The sequence below is a fragment of the Rhinopithecus bieti genome, unplaced genomic scaffold, assembly GCF_001698545.2.
Source record: "Rhinopithecus bieti isolate Rb0 unplaced genomic scaffold, ASM169854v2 scaffold_61117, whole genome shotgun sequence".
In the NCBI taxonomy this organism is placed as follows: Eukaryota; Metazoa; Chordata; class Mammalia; order Primates; family Cercopithecidae; genus Rhinopithecus; species Rhinopithecus bieti.
In genome coordinates this window covers 330,576-343,700 of record NW_016824934.1, presented here as the reverse complement: position 1 = coordinate 343,700, position 13,125 = coordinate 330,576, and the positions used below count along the sequence as shown (strand labels likewise).

General features: G+C 39.0%; 1 protein-coding gene across 1 annotated transcript in view; it reads left to right on the top strand.

Annotated features, from left to right (window-relative positions):
* Nucleotides 1-13,125, top strand: part of THADA (THADA armadillo repeat containing) — a 349,278-nt gene that overhangs the window by 266,543 nt on the left and 69,610 nt on the right. The window lies entirely within an intron of this gene.

The window sequence follows — 13,125 nt, the reverse complement described above, 5'->3', positions numbered from 1 at the left end:
CAAATCGACCGCGACACCAATGCACTTATGAGTTGCTGCCTCAGGGTCTGACTTTCCACAAGTTTCTTGGTCCTGTATGTTTCTAGGGATGGACCCCAGATCCACATACAGTTGTTCTATTTTAATCATGATTTGCAAAGTGGTTTTTCTTTTTTAAGGGAAAACGGCAACTCCAAATAAAATTTTTTTTGATGTGTTTATATAAGAGGCTGCAGGAAGTGCTGTACATGAATTCCAGGCCACGGACTGAAACTGATTTTCATCAACACAAACTGGAATGCAGGATAATGAGCCTGCAACTGGTTAAAATCAGCCTCTTCTAATTGATTAGGCCTGTCTAAAGGAGGCTACAATTACAAAGTCAGATTCTGAGTGCAAGCAGACCAGGCCTTTCCTCTGTTACATTTAGTCTGTCAATGATTTGTTGTCTTCAGTAAATACATTCAGGCTGTCAATGTCCAGTTCTGTTCATATGGAACCCTGTTCCCAAATTCAAACCAATTTAAAATGCTTTGCAGGAGGGAGGTGGGGGAGGTGGGAGTATGCAAAACCGTCTCATCCGGATCAATGTATATTAGCCCACAAAACCCCTGTGGCCATGCAGAGATAATAAGAACATGCTAGACTCTCATCAACTCCACATCCCTGGATAGGGGTAGCTGTTGTATCCTCTTTGTAGTGTAAAATCATATGGTTTTATGGCTATAAAGGAATCCCAGTTTATGCCTCTTATCCCAGCATAATTATTAATAGTGCCCCCTTTTACTCTTGAAAGTGATCAGGTTTGCATAATAAATTACTGGTCGCCCTGGCTGTAAGGGACCCCAGAGTTGCATCTACTTTAGCTAACCCTTGATTTAACTGGAGTCCAAAGTTTGTAAAGAGACTATGAATTCAGTGTTACCAAGTAAATTGCTTTCGATTTCCACCATTTCTGTATTTCAGTTCCAAATTCCATATAGCTTTATAATACCTCCCTGCCATGTATCTAAAGGGCTTTGGCCATAACAGATTTATTCATTGCTTACAAATCTACTCACTGGGATTCTGACAGTTTATGATTGACTGTAATCATTAGTTTATTTGAACTGAGTTTTTCTTGGCTCATTTAGTGTCATTATTCTTTGTCTAGAATGGTTAACCCTTATATGTTGTAAAATACCTTCTTTCTTCCCCAACTACCCATCCTTTACTGATGAGCTGAGTTCCTTGAAGATGACTTTAACTTTTTTGAACCATCCATTTCTCCAAGCTGTTAACATTATTTAGAGTTTATACCCTAATTAAACAGATCACAGCTTGTTTTCACAAGCTGTGTTTAATAACTTAACAGTATTTCACTTGCATCTATATATTACTCTTAAAGATGTTACTCTGCAGAGTAAGATGTGAGGACAGGATGTTTTTATTCTAGTATGACAACCATAGCTCTAAATATTTTGTCCTGCACTATCCGGTACTACAGCCACTAGTCACATGTGGATCTTGAGCACTGAAGATATGGTTGGTCCAAAAGGAGATGTTGTGTTAGTGTAAAATACATACTAGATTTCAAAGACTTAGTGTGAGTTAAAAATAAAATTTCTCAATAATTTTGTATTTATTATGTATGTGTTGGAATAATGTTTTTGACATATTGGATTAAATTTAAAATGTATTATCAAAATTAATTTTACCTGTTTCTTTTACTTTTTAAAATGTGGCAACTAAGGTCAGATGTGGTGCTCAAGCCTATAATTCCAGCACTTTGGGAGGTTGAGGCAGGAGGATTGCTTGAGGCCAGAAGTTTGAGACTAGCCTGGCAGCGTAGTGAGGCCTCATCTCTAAAAAAAAAAAATTTTAATTAGCTTTAATTAGCCACATGTGGTAGCATTCATCTGTAGGCCTAGGTACTTGGGAGGTTGAGGCTGGAGGATCACTTCAACCCAGGGGTTCAAGGCTGCAGTGAACTATGATCATGCCATTGCATTCCAGCCTAGGCGACAGAGCGATACCCTGTCTCAACAAAAAAAAAAAAAAAAAGAAGAAGGAAAATAAAATGTGGCAACTAGAATGGGAAAAATAACAAAGAAAAAATAAAACTGTCATTGAAATGTATGTATTTAACTTTGTCAAATGGAGAGATAGGAAGAATTGTAAATGACATCATAAGAATTCAAAAGGTACATTAAGTAACATTATTAATGATGGAAAATGTGGCCATTTACATTTTAAATTATGTATATATGACTCATTTTTATCAGACAGCACAAATTATATTCAGTCCTCAGGGAATTACCCTCATAAAATCACTGTATATGTGTATATTTATGTATATGTATGAATATGCATGTTCATATAATACATCCACACAAACAGTGGGAGCGTATTTTCTTTCTTTGAGGATGGAATAGATTTTTGGAAATAACCAAATACCAAATAAAATGGCAATTGAGATGGAAAGCACCATTTGGGATAAAAATAAACTGTGTTTAATGTAGTGAAATGTATTATTGTGTGTTTTATAAATTGTTCCCCAAAACAGGTTGAGCAATAGATAAATATATCACCAAATAAGTCGATCACTTAATTTGGATGTGTAGATTTCAATATGCTTTCAAAATAATGTGATGATATTATAGTTTTAGCATATAAGCTCCTTGAAAGAATGGACCATGTCTTAGATTATTTGTCGTCTAAGCACATAGTAGGCCCTCATTAAATGAATTTATTAACTGTTTGATTGAAATTCAGTTTTCCTCCGTTTTTAAAATAGTAACAGGTGTTATGAAAATACACATTTTATTTAAACTCGTGTATCAAATAGATGTGAATTCATTTTCTGAATTCAAGCACGATGTTTATGTGTGTATGTAAATATATATCTGCCTCCCTTATTAGCTCACAAAGCCCAGAGTAGGAAGTATACCACATAGACTGAAGCCAAACCTCTGGGTTTGAATCCTAGATCTGCCATTTACTAAGTTTGTGACCTTAGACAAGTTATTTAGCTGTTTTGAGACACGTTGTTTCCATTGTAAAAGGGAACAGTAACATCTATATCTTAGAGTGGTTATCAGCTTATACATGTAAAGCTCTATGTGAAGAATGTGCTTTGCATGGAACAGAATAAATGCTCAATAAATATTAACTTATTAATATGTCTTTTTTTTTTTTTTTTTTTGAGATGGAGTTTTACTCCTGTTGCCGAGGCTGGAGTGCAACGGCACAGTCTCGGCCCACCACAACCTCCGCCTCCCACGTTCAAGCAATTCTCTTGCTTCAGCCTCCCAAGTAGCTGGGATTACAGGCATGCACCACCACGCCCAGCTAATTTTGTATTTTTAGTGGAGATGGGGTTTCTCCTTGTTGGTCAGGCTGGCCTCGAACTCCCAACCTCAGGTGTCTACCCACCTCGGCCTCCCAAAGTGCTGGGATTACAGGTGTGAGCCACCACACNTTTTTTTTTTTTTTTTTTTGAGATGGAGTTTTACTCCTGTTGCCGAGGCTGGAGTGCAACGGCACAGTCTCGGCCCACCACAACCTCCGCCTCCCACGTTCAAGCAATTCTCTTGCTTCAGCCTCCCAAGTAGCTGGGATTACAGGCATGCACCACCACGCCCAGCTAATTTTGTATTTTAGTGGAGATGGGGTTTCTCCTTGTTGGTCAGGCTGGCCTCGAACTCCCAACCTCAGGTGTCTACCCACCTCGGCCTCCCAAAGTGCTGGGATTACAGGTGTGAGCCACCACACCTGGCCTATTGTCATTATTATTTGCTGGAAGCTATGCATCTAATCCAGTCTCCTGTAGCCAGGCAGCATTGTGTTCACCTCCTCACCTTCACTGTTCTCGTATTTTTAAACATCTTCAGGAAAGAAGAAATACCTGCTTTCCTAGGAAAGCACTGGGAAATACCTGGCTTAGAATGTCAGGAGTCCACTCAATTAGGGTTGCCCCTGTCCCTCTGATCCAGAAAAAGATCATTTTTTTTTTTCTTTTTTATTTATTTTTTCATTCATCAGACCTGCTAGCCTCAGGGATACATTGCACACTTATATCTGGAGATAGAGATGAATATGCCTTGGGCTTATAAGTAGGTACAATGAAGGATTTTTCAGATGCTATATTAAAGGAAGTATGTATGGGACACATTTGAGGCACTAAAGAAAGTTAGATCATTTCTACTTGAGAGGACAGGAAAGACTTCCTTGAAGAGGAGATGGTTGAACAGAGTTTTTGACAGTGGGTAGAGATTCACTAGGATGGGCAAGGTGGAGGTGGGTATTACAGACAGAGGTAGGAGCATGGCCAAAGCTGTAAGGGTACAAATCAGCACAGCCTTCAAAGCACTAGGGACATGGCGACTGGAGGGTTGGGTTCAAGGCCAGGCACGTGTGACTGATGAGGCGGGGGAGGCAGAAACTCAGTCATGGAAGGCCTCATTCATAGGCCAAAGTCCAAGGAGCCTGAATTTGACTCTGCAGACGAAGGAGTTCATTGGACAATATAAGACAGAGAGTAGGACTGTGTGGTTTTTAAGACAATGTGACATTTCTTTCTCTGCCCTCATCCTTACCAGATTTTTAGGACCCTCATGGAACCAAGTTCCTAGTGTCACTCCAAAATAATGTAACTGGCTGGATGCAATGTCTCACGCCTGTAATCCCAGCACTTTGGGAGGCCAAAGCAGGAGGATTGCTTGAGCCAGGAGTTCAAGATAAGCCTGGGCAACATAGCAAGACTCCATCTCTACAGAATTTTTTTTTAATTAGCTGGACATGGTATTATGTGCCTGTAGAATCCCAGCTACTCAGGATGCTGAGGTAGGAGGATCCCTTCAACCCAGGAGTTCAAGGCTGCCTTGAGCTGTGATCACACCGTTGCTCTCCAACCTGGGTGACAAAGCAAGATCCTGTCTCTAAAAAAAAAAAAGAATGTAACTGGAAATTCATTCACTTTGCCTTTGCCCAGCCATTTTGATAATCAATGTTAGAGGTTTGCGAGGTAGAGAGTGGGGAATGGAGGACCAGGACCAGACTAGAATTAAAGGCAGTGCTATGGTAAAAGTAATTATTTTAGAATGGTGGGATTACAGGGGAGATTCCTTCTCTTATTTTCTATTTTACTAATTTTATGAAACATTTAATTCTGTTTCATTCATATATATGTATATACATATGTTTAAATTAAATGTATTTAAATATGAATCTTGAAAGGGATTGATTATTCCAAAGGAAATGTAGTAATAACAATTTCAGGGAAACTTTTTTGGATGGAGGAGCATCTGCTCATCCCTTCTCCAATCTTATTCTGTAAATGACCTTGGAAGGCTTTTCCTACCTCTAACGTGTCTAAGAACCACATTGAAGGGCTAGGGGCATAAACAAGGAGAAAAACAGTGAAGGAGAAAGGCAGAGAAGATGATTAGAAAAGCTTAAGATAATGATGTGTTTTGTGTAATTCAAACTTTAATCTTAGTGCTTCCCAATCATTTGAGGTTTCCTCAGCCATTAACTAGGTTTTAAAATTTTCAAATCTGGGGGTTTTGTTTTGAGTTTTAAACCCACAAGGACTCTCTGTCCCCTGTATTCTTTTTCCTCTTCTGAATCCAGCTGTCATCATTAGTATATATCAGTTTCCTGCTGGAATGGAAAGAAAATTATAGTGTCCAGTTGTAGTTGAGGGAACAAGGAAGAAAAAGCCGAACTGCCACAAGGACTCAGAGGGCTCGGTTTCAGGCTGGGCAACGACATGGAGACAAGAACTTTAATTCTTATTTTAAACCCATCTTAAATTATTTGCTCTCAGGTTGGAAATTTTCCATTGAAATTTCTGTTTACAGAAATACCATCTAAGACTTGACTAAATATTTACCCCTTTTACGCTGAGATGGACTTTCTGTTTCTCTTATGCCCACACCCCTTGAAATTGTGTCTGTCACAACTATTGAATTGAACATTTTCTTTTACCAAGTATTTAAATAAATACCTACCTGCACTTTCAGACTTTCATTTTAATCTCTCTTGGTGGGTTTATGAGTGGGTGTTTCCTTTCCTAGTCTCCATTTTATAAATTTTATGCAACTTGGTTCTTTTATAATTACGTGTATGTATAATATATTGAAATATGACTCTTGAGGATTAATTAATCCTAAAGAAATGACATTAGCAATCATAGATAGAAATGTTTTAGGTTGATAAGGATTTGTCCATCCATACCCTTCATGTAAGTGACCTCAGAAGGTAGTTTTCCTACCCCTGAAATGTGGATAGAATGCCCATTATACTCTCATTTTTAGGAAACATTGTTTTTAATCTCATCCTCCTTGTATGGGGTTATAATAATAATGGCCAACATTTATTGAGCATCTGTCTCTATGCCAAGCACTGCCAAGCATTTTATGTGCATTAATGAAGAAAGTACCAATGTTCATCATAGACACACAGAAACTGAGGCATAGCAAGACGTGCCCAGTGTTCCATGTGTGCTAAGGTGGCGGATCCTGAGTTCTCCAGCTGCCCGCACTGTGGCCCCACAGCACAACCAGGGCCACAGTCAGGAAACACCAGTCACTCACTTAGGGAAGGGAGTCTGAGAACCCTCTTTGTGGACTCAACTTCCCAGCCTTCTGTCCCTGCTGCAGAACCCTGAGGCCTCAGAGAGGGATCCCCTTTTCAGGAGCTTCCACATCACAGGCTTTTATGGGGCCTTTCTTGCTTGTGTTTCTGTTTCCCATCCTGAGGGTGTGTGGAATGATACGAGAGCCCACCCAGGACTGCAGCGTGGTATTAGAAAGAGCACGCTTGACTGCTCCCGGGCAGCCACCTGCCCTTTTTCCCTTGGAAAGTGGACCTATGGCCACTGCACAAAACACTTCCTAATACCAGGCTGCTGGTGACTACATTTTGTGGTTTGTTAGTTGGAATTTATAGCTCAGATCTCATCACTCTGCGAAGTGCAATAAACTTTTGTTTTAACTGGAATATAACTTTTATTGTTATTATTTCTCTTTTAAATGTCTTAAAAGTGACCAACTTGTGCAAGTGGAGTCAGAAACCCTAAATAGTCTAAATGCCAAGTCAGTGTGCTCTGTAGATCAGTGTACGATTAGAACACAGGCTCTCATTTATTACTGCTTGTGTTTCTATAATGGAAGTTAGGTAACGTAAGCCCCCCTGCAGGCCAGCTTACATGTTGATGATGCTTAAATGGTAAAATCTGTGAGAAATGTTCAGCAATGCCCTGTATTTATACTGCCGAAAACATGAATAATACATGTGTGACATGAATAAATAGGTCAGTGATTTTTATGACATATTAATTTCCTTTACCTAAGTTCCTGGGAAATATAGCTGAACAATTACAGAGAATGAAAACAAACTGGCATCTTAAAACACCTCCTTTGATTATTTGGTCTAATTAGGTTACATTTAACTATTTCCATTTGAACAAATTGAAAACAATTCTTATCTGTTCCTCGGTCATGCACTTTATCATTGTTGGATGCAGATGTGTTTAATATGACATAGTTGGTGCTATTCTCTCAGCTCTGGGTGGGAAATAAAAAGGAATTGAGAACATATTTTCAGAGTCTTCTGGGGACTTTGTATTTCTGGGCTTATAGCTATGAAATTTTAAGGAGAAAAAAAAAGGCTTTGTTGTCAATAAATTAGTTGGTTTTCTCCAAAACACTGCAACTGTCATCTGACCTGCTGCTTATGCCAAAATTATCTTTCCCAGGGAACAGTGAGCTTCTAAAATAAGCAGATGATTCCTAACTGTCTTTCAGAAGTCAGAATAATATAGGGTGTGTTATTAGATTGCTAGGTTAACGTGGTATTTACTCTGTTAATTCCAAACCTCGTGCTGGGTACAGAGACCCACAATTCTTTAGAAATTTAGTTTAGAGATCATAGCAATTTAAGTGACTTACCCAAAGTTACACAGCTGGTTAGTGAAAAGGTTGAGCTTTCCTGACTCCTTATTCACTGTCCATTTCTGTGACCAAAGTTAAAGCCCTCATATAATGTGAGAGTTGTATCTGTGGCAGAACCGTGTCATGAAACCTTCTACCCACATTTTCATCCCAAGAGTGAAATACTGTTCTAGTCAACAACTAGGGTCTCAGAACATCTGTGATTTCTTATTTTTTATTTCATTTTTGTTTGGTTTTTTGCAGCTTTGTCACCCAGGTTGGAGCGCAGTGGCACAGTCATGGCTTACTGCCGCCTCAACCCCATGGGCCCAAGCGATCCTCCTGCCTCAGCCTCCCGAGTAGCTAGGACCACAAGACACATGCCACCATGCCCACCTAGTGGTTTTTTTGGTTTTGTTTTTTATTTTGATTTTTGATTTTGTAGAGAGAGATCTCCCTTTGTTGCCTAGGCTGGTCTCAAACTCCTGGGCTTAAGCACCCCTCCCGCCTTGGCCTCCCAAAATGCTGGGATTACAGGCATGAGCCACCATGTCCAGCCACATCTGTGGTTTCAATATTCTCTGTTTCTGCCTTTCCCAACTCCAGCCGCTCATCACAGATAATCTGAAAGTAGTTGCCCATGTCAGTTAAATTTTTATGCAAGTAGTTTTTGAAAGCTTACTTAAGATATTTCATGTAAACAGAATCATACCTTTGTGGCCTTTCATGTGTAGATTCTTTCACTTAACATGTTTTCAAGGTTCATCCATGTTGTTCATTGTATTCTTTTTTATGGCTGAATAATATTCCAGTGTAAGATATCACATTTTGTTTATCCATTCATCAGTTTGATGACATTTGGGTTGTTTTCACTTTGGAGTTGTTATGAATAATGCTGCTATGAGTGTTCATGGGCAAGTTTTTGCTGGGACCTGTGTTTTCAATTCTCTTGGGTATTTACCTAGAAGTGGAATGTCTGGGCCATATGCCAACTCTAAGTTTAACTTTTTGAAGAATTGCTAAATTGTTTCCAAAGAGTCTGCAACCATCTTACATTTTTACCAGCAGTGTATGAAGTTTCCAGTTACTCCATATCCTTACCAACTCTTATTGTCCATCTGTTTTATTAATAGCCATCCTAGTGCTGGGATCTCTTTGTGCTTTTGATTTGCATTTCCCTGATGACTAATGAGCTTGAGCATCTTTTCTAATGGTAGTTGGCCATTTGTATATCTTCAAAGAAAAGTCTCTTTAGATCCTTTGTGCATTTTTAAGTGAGTTATTTGTCTTTTTTTTTTTTTTTGAAACAGAATTTCGCTCTTGTTGCCCAGGTTGGAGTGCAATGGCATGATCTTGGCTCACTGCAACCTCTGCCTCCCAGGTTCAAGCAATTCTCCTCCCTCAACCTCCCAAGTTGCTGGGATTACAGGCATGCACCACCACGCCCAGCTAATTTTGTATTTTTAGTAGAGAAAGGGTTTCACCATGTTGACCAGACTGGTCTCGAACTCCCTACCTCAGGTGATCTGCCCGCCTCAGCCTCCCAAAGTGCTGGGATTACAGGCATGAGCCACCACGCCCGGCCGAGTTATTTGTCTTTTTATTCTCAAGTTGTAAGGGTTCTTTTTATGTTCAAGATATTAATCCCTTATAAGGTACACAGTTTGCAAATATTTTCTCCCTTCCTGTGGATTTTTACTTTCTTGATAATGTCCTTTGATGGACAAAAGTTTTTAGTTTTGAAGTCCATTATATCTGTTTTTTCTTTTGTTGCTTGTGCATTTGATTTCATGTCTAAAATCATTGCCTAATCCAAAATCACAAAGATTTACACCCATGTTTTCCTCTAGAAGTTTTATAGTTTTAGTTCATAAGTTTATGATCCATGTTGAGTTAATCTTTATATCTGGTATGAGGTACAGATTCAACCTCATTCCTTTGGCATATGTGACTATCCATTTGTCCCAGCACTGTATTTCAAGACTATCCTTTCTCCATTGAATTGTCTTGACACCCTTGTCAAAAAGTCAGTTGACCGTAAATTAGGGGTTTGTTTCTGGATTCTTAATTATATTCCATTGATCTATATATCTGTCCTTATGCTAGGAGCACACTGTCTTGATTGCCATTACTTCATAGTAACTTGAAATCAGGATGTGTGAGTCCTCTTTCTTCATTTTTCAACATTGCTTTGCCTATTTTGAGTTCCTTGCATTTTCATATGAATTTTAGGATCAGCTTGTTTTGAAAAAAAAAAAGGAGGGGAAGGAGGGAGGGAGGGAGGAAAGAAAAAGCCAGCTAGAATCTTGATAGGGATTAAATCTGTAGATGAATTTGAAGAGTACTGCCATCATAACAATATGATGTCTTTAAATCCACGAACACTGAATGTCTTTCCATTGATTTAGGTATCTTTAATTTATTTCAGTGGGTGTTTTATAGTTTTCATGGCACATATATGTCATGCACATCTTTCGTTAAATAATTTAATTTGTTCCTATTTTGATGCTGTTAGATTTATTTTCCTAATTTCATTTTTGGATTGTTCATTGTTACTGTATAGAACTACAATTGATAATTTGTATGTTGATCTTTTATCCTGCAACATTGCTGAACTTACTTATTAGCTCTAATAGGTTCTATTGTGTACTCCTTTGAATTTGTGGCTGTGAATCTGTGACTTGCCTTTTCATTTTCTTAACAGTGTCTTTTGAAGAGCAGACATTTTTAATTTTGATAAGGTCAACTTTATCCTTTTTTGTGTGTGTGTTTTATACTTTTTATGCCCTAGTTAAGAAGTTCTTGCCTATTCCAAGGTCACAAAGATGTTCCCTCCTTTTTCTTCTAAATTTTGTAGTTTTGCATTTAACATTTAGATCTGTAATCTATCTCAAGTTAATTTTCATGTGTATCATGAGATATGGTTGGCATTCTTTTTTTTATTTTTTTCTTATGGATATCCAGTTTTTCAGCATCATTTTTTGTTTGTTTGTTCATTTCTAGAGACAGGGTCTTGCACTGTCTCCCATGCTGGAGTGCAGTGGCACGATCATGGCTTAGTGCAGCCTCAAACTCCTGGGCTTAGGAAATCCTCCAACCCCAACCTCCCGAGTAAGTGGGACTACAGGCACATGCCACCATGCCCTAATTTTTAAATTTCTTGTAAAGACAAGGTCTTGCTATGTTGCCCAGGTTGGTTGAACTCCAGGGTTCAAGCACTCCTCCTACCTTGGCCTCCCAAAGTTTGGGATTACAGACGTGAGCCACCATGCCCAGCCCCCAACACCATTATTGCTTTAAATATTTCCTCCATCTCTTCCTGTTTTTCCTTTCTTTCTGTGATTCCATTCAAATGTAACTTAAGTCCCTTGAAGTTGTCCCATATATCGCTGATGCTCTTTCTTTTTTTTTTAAATCTGTTTTACTTTTGATAGCTTCAACTTTTGTGACTCTAAATTCACAAACTTTTTCTTTTGCAGTGTATAACCTGCTACTGTTTTCTTTTAAGAAAAATGATGTAGGGTCTCACTATGTTGCCCAAATGGTCTTGAACTCCTAGGCTTAAGCAGTCCGCCTCCCTTGGCCTCCCAAAGTGCTAGAATTACAGATGTGAGCCACCATACCCAGCCTCTACTGTTATTTTCATCTAGTGAATTTTTTTTAATTGTAGATCTTGTATTGTTCATCTCTAGAAGTTTCATTTGTGTCCTTTTTATATCTTCTGTATCTCCCTTTATCATGTTCAGTCTTCCTCTAGATTCTTGACCATATGTAGCAGGCGTACATAACTGTTTTCATGTTCTTGTTTCTAATTTCATTATTGCTGTCATTTTAGGATATTTTTAAATTATTTTTTCTCCTGGTTATGGGTTATACTTTGCTACTTCTTTGCATGCTTAAAATTTTTTATCAGATACCAGACAATGTTAATTTTATGTCATTGGGTGTTGGATTTGTTTTATTCTTTAAAGTGTTGGACTTTGTTTTACACACAGTTGAGTTACTTAGGATTGGTTGGATTACAGATCTCCAGAGCTCTCTCACTATACAGATTTGTTCTCTCCAATATTGTACCCCACAAATTCCAGCTGCCTGAGTCTTCCCAAACTCTGATCTCTCATCTTTTCAACTGAGCAAGACCTCTGGGCTCTGAGTTCCTCCTCTCTGTACTAGGGCTTAGAAATTCCCTCTTGGCAGTAAGCTCAGGCAGTTGTAAAACTTGCCTTATTGTTGTCTTCTTGTTGAGTCTTGCATTGCTTGTATCCAATGATTAAAAACAATGATTTCATACATTTTGTTCAGTTTTCTCATTGTTTATGGTAGAAGGACAATTCCTGTAATGGTTAATCTTTTATAGGCAGAAGCAAAAATCACTTCTGTCACCTTGTCTTGAAACCTTTTGGTTCTTCAACTGTAAAGTGGGCGTCATACACTCAGAAGATTGGGGTAAATGTCATAAAAATTATGAAAAGTCACATTACAAGAAAAAGCCAACATTGGGAGAACAGCAGCTTATCAAGAGATAAAACTGATAGCAAGAACAAAGAAATGAATGGCCATCATATCCAGGGTGGAAGCAGCTGGATCCTGACTCCCAGATTCATTTCCATTGATTACCTGGCAGAATTAACCTAAGTCCTCTCTCCATGTTGGGGCTGGACTTCACATTAAAATAGGGACACTCCTAGTACAACCAGATTTTGTTGGATTTTGCTAGCAGCTGTATACTACACCTTGCAACATCACTGATGATTTGGTCTACAATTCATTGGTGCCAGGAACCTCTTCAGTCTTAGATTCTACAGACCCTCAACCCCAGGGGCATTCCCAGAACTAAATGGTAGCACTAGCAAGGGACTGAGATGGGTGATCCTAGTGTCTCTTATTACAGGTGAGGCAACAGAAGTAAGCCCATTATGTAAAGGAATCCTCCCAGTTAGCAATTGACTCCCAAGTTGGTTTTGCGGTATCCCATGGACTAAGTGTGGAAGAGAAGCCCCAGGTCCTTTGTGAGTTAGAGTTTAAATTAAACAGGGTCATGGTGGACGAATTTCTGATTCCCAATCCTGTTCTTAGGACCAGTTCACCAAAAGAACCAGGAGGCCGGGCGCAGTGCCTCACACCTGTAGTACCAATACTTTGGGAGCCCAAGGCAGGTGAATTGCTTGAGCCCAGGAGTTCAAGACCAGCCTGGGCAACATGGCAAAACCCCATCTCTACAGAAAATACA